The sequence below is a fragment of the Grampus griseus genome (genome assembly GCF_964374135.1).
Source record: "Grampus griseus genome assembly, chromosome: 11".
Classification (NCBI taxonomy): domain Eukaryota; kingdom Metazoa; phylum Chordata; class Mammalia; order Artiodactyla; family Delphinidae; genus Grampus; species Grampus griseus.
In genome coordinates this window covers 22,089,632-22,097,379 of record NC_139005.1, presented here as the reverse complement: position 1 = coordinate 22,097,379, position 7,748 = coordinate 22,089,632, and positions in this window count along the sequence as shown.

Genomic DNA, 7,748 nt, shown 5'->3' with positions numbered 1-7,748 from the left:
TGGCTTCATAGAATGTCTTTGGGAGTGTTCCCTCTTCAATCTTTTGGAAGAATTTGAGACAGATAAGTATAAATTCTTCTTTGTATGTTTGGTAGAATTCACCTGTGAAGCTATCTGGTCCTGGACTTTTGTTTGTAGGGAGTTTTTTTTTAAATTATAGATTCTATTTCACTTCTAGTGATCAGTCTGTTCAAATTATCAGTTTCTTCTTGCTTCAGTTTTGGTGGGCTGTATGTTTCCAGGAACTTGTCCATTTCTTCTAGGTTGTCAAATTTGTTAGCATATAATTCTTCTTTTTTTTTTTATATTTCTGTGGTATCAGTTGTTATTTCTCCTTTTTCATTTCTTATTTTGTTTATTTGGGTCTTCTCTCTTTTCTTCTTGGTGAGCCTGCCCAGAGGTTTGTCAATTTTGTTTACCCTTTCAAAGAACCAACTCTTGGTTTTATTGATTTTTTCTACTTTTTAAAATCTCTCTTCTATTTATTTCCTCTCTGATCTTTATTATTTCCTTCCTTCTGCTGATTTTAGGTTTCATTTGTTGTTCTTTTCCTAATTCTTTTAGGTAGTAGGTCAGGTTATTTATTTGTGATTTTGTTTTTTGAGGAAGGCCTGTATTGCTATGAACTTCCCTTTCAGAACTGCTTTTGCTCCATCCCATAGATTTTGTATGGTTGTGTTTTCATTGTCATTTGTTTTAAGGTGTCTTTTAATTTCCTCTTTGATTTCATTGTTGACCCACTGGTTTTTTAGTAGCATGTTGTTTAGTCTCCATGTAATCATTCTTTTCTCATTTCTTTTTCTGTGGTTGATTTCTAGTTTTATGCAGTTGTGGTCTGAAAAGATACTTGACATAATGTCTATACTCTTAAATTTGTTGAGGCTTGTTTTGTGCCCTGGTATGTGGTCAGTTCTAGAGAATGTTCCATGTGCACTTGAACAGAATGTGTATTCTGTGGTTTTTTTGTATGTAATGTCCTGAAAATATCAATTAAGTCTAACTGTTCTATTGTATCATTTAGGATCTCTGCTGCCTCATTGATTTTCTGTCTAAAAGATCATTGGTGTGAGTGAGGTGTTAATGTTTCCTACTGTTATCATCACATTCCTGTCAAGTTCTCCCTTTATGTCTGTTAGTACTTGATTTATGTATTTGGGTGCTCCTCTATTGGGTGCTTATATGTTGATGAGTGTAATATCCTCTTCTTATATTTATCCTTTTATCATTAAATAGTGTCCTTATTTATCTTTCTTTATGGCCTTTGTTTTAATGTCTATTTTGTCTGATATGAGTATTGCAACCCCTGCTTTCTTGTCATTTCTGTTTATGTGAAATAGCTTTTTCCATCCCCTCACTTTCAATCTATGTGTGTCCTTTGCCCTAAAGTGGGTCTATTGTAGGCAGCATATTGTAGGCTCTTGTTTTTTTATCCAATCTGCCACTTTGTCTTTTGATTGGAGCATTTATTCCATTGACATTTAAGGTAATTATTGATAGATATGTATTCATTGCCATTTTAAACCTTGTTTTCCAGTTGATTCTGTATTTCTTCTTTATTCCTTTCTTTTCCTTTTTGTGGTTTGATGAGTTCCTTTTATATTATGCTTGTGTTCTCTTCTTTCTGGCTATTGTGAATCTATTGTATGTTTTTGATTTGTGGTTATCCTGTTTTTCAAGTATGTTAACCCCTTCCTGTATCTACTTGCTTTAGACTGATATTCATACAGGCTCAAAAACATTCTAGAAGAAAAAAACTCTACATTTTCTTACTCTCCTCCTCCATATTTTATTATTTTGATGTCCTCTTTTACATCTTCATGTTTATCCTTTTGCTGTTCATTGTGGTTATTATTACCTCACAAAAATTTGTTTTGATTTTTAAAATCTGTATACTGGCTTATTTAAGTGATTTACTTTCCAATTGTGATTTTCTCTTTCCTATAGTTTCTTGCCTCTTTTCTATTTAAAGAAGACCTTTCAATATTTCTTTTAGGATAGGTTTAGTATTGCTGTATCCTTTTAGTTTTTGTTTATCTGAGAAATTCTTTATCTCTACTTCTATTCTAAATGATAATCTTGCTGCGTAGAGTATACTAGGTTGCAAATTTTTCCCTTTCAGGACTTTGAATATATCTTGCCACTCCCTTCTGGCCTGCAACGTTTCTGTAGAGAAATCAGCTGATAGCCTTATGGGGTTCCCTTGTAATTCTTTGTTTTTCTCTTGCTGCCTCTAGAATCCTATCTTTAACTTTTGCTGTTTTTATTATAATATGTCTTGGTATAGGTCTGTTTGGGTTCATCTTGTTTGGGATCTTCTGTGCTTCCTGTACCTGGATATCTGTTTTCTTTTTTAGGTTTGGGAAGTTTTCAGTCATAATTTCTTCAAATACATTTTTGGTCCCCTTTTCTCTTTCTTCTCCTGGAATTCCTATTATGCATAGATTGGCACACTTTATATTATCCCATAGGTCTCTTACATTGCTTTCATTTTTCTGTTCATTTGGCTTTCTGTCTGCTGTTCTGGTTGGGTGATTTCTATTATTCTATCTTCCAGATCACTTATTTGCTCTGCATTGTTCAATCTGCTATTCATTGCCTTTAGCTCAGCTTTTATCTTAGCAAATTAGTTTTCTAATTTTTCTTGGCTCCTCTTATAGTTTCTAGTTCCTTTTTATAGTAATCTGCATTTCTATCAGTAGCCTTTCTTAGTTCCTTCAGTATTTTCATTCTCTCATTTTTGAACTTGGTATCTGTCAGACGGAAGAGGTGTTTCATTGTTTGTTCTTCCAGGGGAGTTCTTTTGATCTTTTAACTGGGAGCGGTTCCTTTGCTTCCTCATTTCACTTGTATTTCTCTTATTCTGTGAGTTTAGGAGAAACGATTATCTACTGTGGTCTTGGAGGGCTATTTCTATGTGGGTGTCCCTGTGTAGCCTGCGTGGGTTTAATATTTTTAGTGCAAGGGCTGTTTTTAGTATGAATGCCTGCCACCTCTTTCCTCAGTGTGTCCTAGCCATTATCCCCTTGATAGGGGGTGTGACTGATGTTGTGGTGACCAGAGCCTGCCCTGGATGTTGAGCGGGTCCTCCTCTTTGCTCTGTGGTTGTCACAGCACTGTCAGGGGCAGGGTCTGCTCCCTAGTTGCTGGAGTAGAAGCTGCCAGATCCGTTTTTGAGCTGCATTTCTGAGCTGCGGTGTGAGGTAGGTGGGATCATATTCCTCCGTCACAGCTGTCCACCAGTGAGTGCGCTCTGTTGTGTCACTTTTCACCTGTTGTGTGGGCTCACAAAGTACACTGTTGTTGGCATCGCCCTTGGCCCTGCCTCAACCGTGGGAATGCTGGCAATTGACCCTAGTGTCCCTCAGGCATTGTTTTCACAAGGCCACCAGCACAGATCCATTACGTCAGGTCCCGGACTGCAGTAATCAGGTATCTGAACCTGCTGTGGGAGCTAATGAGGCAGCTCAGACCCTCACCTCACCCAGCCCCCACCTGTATGTGCCCACAAAGCTCATGGTTGATAAAGCCAGACCCATCCCAGCCACAGGAGCCCCTGTTGTCTGCTCAGATGTCCTGCAGGCACTGAGTTTACAAAGCTGGTGGCAGAGGTTTAAATTCATGCTTCATACAGCCACAGGGAGATATTTCAGCCCTGCTTTTTTTTTTTTTTTTTTGGTACGCGGGCCTCTCACTGTTGTGGCCTCTCCCGTTGCGGAGCACAGGCTCTGGACGCGCAGGCTCAGCGGCCATGGCTCACGGGCCCAGCTGCTCCGCGGCATGTGGGAGCTTCCCGGACCTGGGCACGAACCCGTGTCACCTGCATCGGAAGAAGGACTCTCAACCACTGCGCCACCAGGGAAGCCCTCAGCCCTGCTTCTTAACTCACATGGCCCCTGGGGCTCAGCTATGATTTCATCCCCACCTCTGCATGTGGGCAACCTGCTGGTACCTGCTCCTGGAGCCCACTGAGGCAGTGGCTGGGGGGCAGAGAAAGAGGCTGCTAAGGCGGGCCCACCCCTCCCTTTATGCGCCACTTATCAATGGCACTTTGCTTTAATGGCAGGCCTGGGCTTCTTCCGTGTACACCCCTGTTTGCAGCTGCACCACGCTCCAGCCCCACTCAGGCTGTCTCCATGCAGCCAACCCCAGTCTTCTCCCTGGATCTGTCCTCTGAAACCCGAGTTTCAGCACCCAGCCCCAGCCTGTACCAGCAGACATGCTTCTTGGGCTGGGGCACGCAGAGCTGTGGCACGGACCATCTGTGCAGGTCTCTGCTCTGCCTGCCACAAACCAGTTGTTGTGCTCTCCATGGAGCCTCTAAAGCTCCCTTCTGTCCTGGCTGATGTCCCTGGGACTTCCCAGGGTGTGGGAACCTTTCCTCCCTCCCAGGGGCACAGGTCCTCTTCTGCTTCATTTTTTTTTTTTTCCTCTTGTCCTACCCAGTTATCTGCAGATCTTTCTTGTCCTTTCAGGTGTCTGAGATCTGCTAGCGTTCAGTAAGTATTCTGGAGAATTGTTCCATATATAGATGTATTTCTGATATATCTGTGGGAGGAGGTGAGTTCCACGTCGTTCTACTCCCCATCTTGATTGGATCCCACTTTTCTGTATTTCTGAATTTTCGATAATGAATATAAAGTTCCTTTATAATCAGAAAACCAATTAAAAACAAAATATGCTGCTACCGTTATTACAAAGAAATAGAATAGTATCCTTTCTATTGTAAATATTACGAATTTGATTATCTTACATATAATCTGATATGTATCCATCCTCCCCCAAAAAAACCATTTCAGGCCCTATAACTATGTCTTTCTTGATCTTTGTTAAATGAAACAGAATACTATGGATTCCCACAAATAACTGAACAATCAGGTAATTGTTTGCTATTGGTCTAGATGTTGGTTCTGATAGACGGGAAGCCTTTTGGGTTACTGCATATTCAACCAAGTATTAAATGAGATTTCCAAGAGTTCACTTAAGTTACAAGTTTACATAATCTAGGCTTCTAATTTTAGTGTTTTTTAACAAATATTTTATCGCAAAAATTATTTTGATGCCTTTACCCCCAAGGTAACATGCAACAGATTTCTTCCTGGATAAGAGTAAATGTGGGAAATACTGCCTAACAGTCAGCCTAGTGCTAGGACTGCCTAAGAAAGTGTAAAGTCAATGCCAGAAACACATAGGGAGACAAGGATTTAACAACCCTTTCTTGTCTCTCTCAACACACACCTCAGGCAATGGACAGAGCCCTCCAAAGTGACTAGTGGCTGGGTATCAAACAAAAGAGGTAGCCAAGGCTTAAAAACATGTGATGTAACTTGCTATTCCTTGCCAGGACCCACTCTCCAAAAAAAAAAAAAAAAAAAAAAAAAAAAACACACACACACCAAAAAACAACAACCAAAAACAAACTATGAAAGACTTGAGGCTCACATAACCTAAACACACAATTCTAGGAAATCATCAGCTCTCAAGAGTTACAAGCTTTCCATTGTCTCTTCTGCCTACATCCTCATTCTTTCCTCTGGCCCTAGGCTGTCAGGCAGTTGGCTATTTTTGACCTGATTTCCCTTTCAAGGATGCCTTTAAACCCAGATTTAGTCATGGAACCAAAGCCTTGCCATCTGTATATTTCAGCCTGTTGACCACAGAAAAGTCCATCTGAACCAAGTTGAACCAGAGGCTTAATCAATGGACATTTTTGTGTGAATTACTAGGAAATAGAGAAGCTCTCTTTCCATTGTAATTGTCAGGTATAAGGATAATTTGTGCTTGGAGCTTCTGAGCATTAGTATGGAGAACAAGGTCCACTAGAGGATAACACCCGCTTACAGGAAAGCAAAGCTGAGAGTTGGAAAGAGAGACAGGCAGGGAAGGGGGAGGAGTCAAGTCAGGGAGACAGTGCTAATGACATCAGATGTGATATGAGCAGAAGGAAACCTTTAATGGATTAAGCCACTGACACTTTAGAGTTGTGACAGCAGTTAGTACACCCTGATGAACACACCCCAAAATGTATAAAGTAACATATACCTCCCTTCCCAGTGGTCTTAGAACACTGGATCTTCTACCCATTCTATGTTTCCACTTTATAAAATAGTTAAGGACACACTTTTTGGAGGAAGTTTAAAATGTTAAATGAAAACTTCAAACTAGTAATTATTATAAAATATAGTTTAATTTCACTCTTCATTATTTACCACAAAATTTAAAAAATACCAACATACACACAAGAGCAAGTGAAATGGAAAAGAGCTTTAAAATTGTATAAAAGACAAACCTAAACTCAACACTAAGAGCAGTGACACACACACTCAACACTCCGCAATGAGTTCAGAAAGCACATTCTAGGTTGGATGGGTTTTCCTTCCAAAGTCCGCTTTTACTGGAGCCACATCTGGAGAGGTCTCTAAACCAAAATTCTTATTTTATGTGGAAGGGATCTTCCCAGACTTCTCTTAAAAAGCATTTCTTATAAAACAGGGGCAGACTTATTCTGGACACAGAAGTCATAAATGCCTGTCCTAGGCCCCATGGAACTTGGAAAAATTAATCTAATGAAAACAAAGCCCTATAGGAATGGGAAAGTGACACCTAGTGGCCACGCAGCAGGTTTTCTTTATGGCTTCTGATCATTGTAGACGTCAGGGCTGCTGTGCCCACAATACTACGCTTGGCAAATCTGAGTCTCTAATTCCAGAGCCCAACAATGACCTACCTGAGTGGTGGATTCCTCTTTACAGCAGGATCTGAAACTGGACCCACTAAACATGGTCTGATACCTAGAGAGTTGCTATTTTATATACCTGTGTCCTAGACTCTATGGAGATCTGTCAAAGATTATGAGGACCAATGAATATAAGCCTTTTCCCATTATGACACTGTAATTAGATACTTTCCTTTAATTCCATTTATTTACCAAAAGTCTATTCTGTATCTTCTTGTTTGTCTTTGTGCTTATCAATGGATTTCCCAATTTAGTGACTACCATAGGGTGTCAACATATACCTCAAGTTTTGTTTGATTTCAGGCTAATAAAATGTCTAACATTTTCAAGTTTACTCATTTCAAAAAAGTTTTAAATTTGATACATCGATAGAGGTTCACAGTTATTTGCACTGAACCAAGGATCAATAAATGTCCTTTAAACCATAGCATTTAGAGGTAAATATCATACTTATAACCTTTGGTCTGCTTAAATAACATCCACTTAATAAAATGTTCTAGAGCAGGGCCATAGAATGGAAATATAATGTGTGCCACATGTGTAATCTAAAACGTTCTAGTAGCCACATTAGGACGGTAAGAAAATAAAATTAACTTTAATGTTTAATTTGGTATACCCAAAATATTTGAACCATAATCAATATAAAACTGTTAATGTGATATTTTATATTCCCTTTTTTCATACTAAGCCTTTGAAATCTGGTACGCACTTTACATTCATAGCACATCTGAATATGTATTAGCCATGTTTCAAGTACTCAGTAGTCACATGTGGCCAGCGGCTATCATACCGGACAGCATATGTCTAGCAACAGGCTAATGCTCGAGTCCTGCGGGTCAGAATCACAGAATTAGAACTGGAAGTAAATGGAGAGATCAAACCTCTTTTTACAAAAAAGGAAACAGAGGTACAGAGAGTTTAAATGGCTTGCTTGAGGTCACACAGATAAATTTAGGTTGAGTGGGCTCTCCTGATTCCAGGCATGCCTCTCACTGCACTACATCATTGTAGGTAA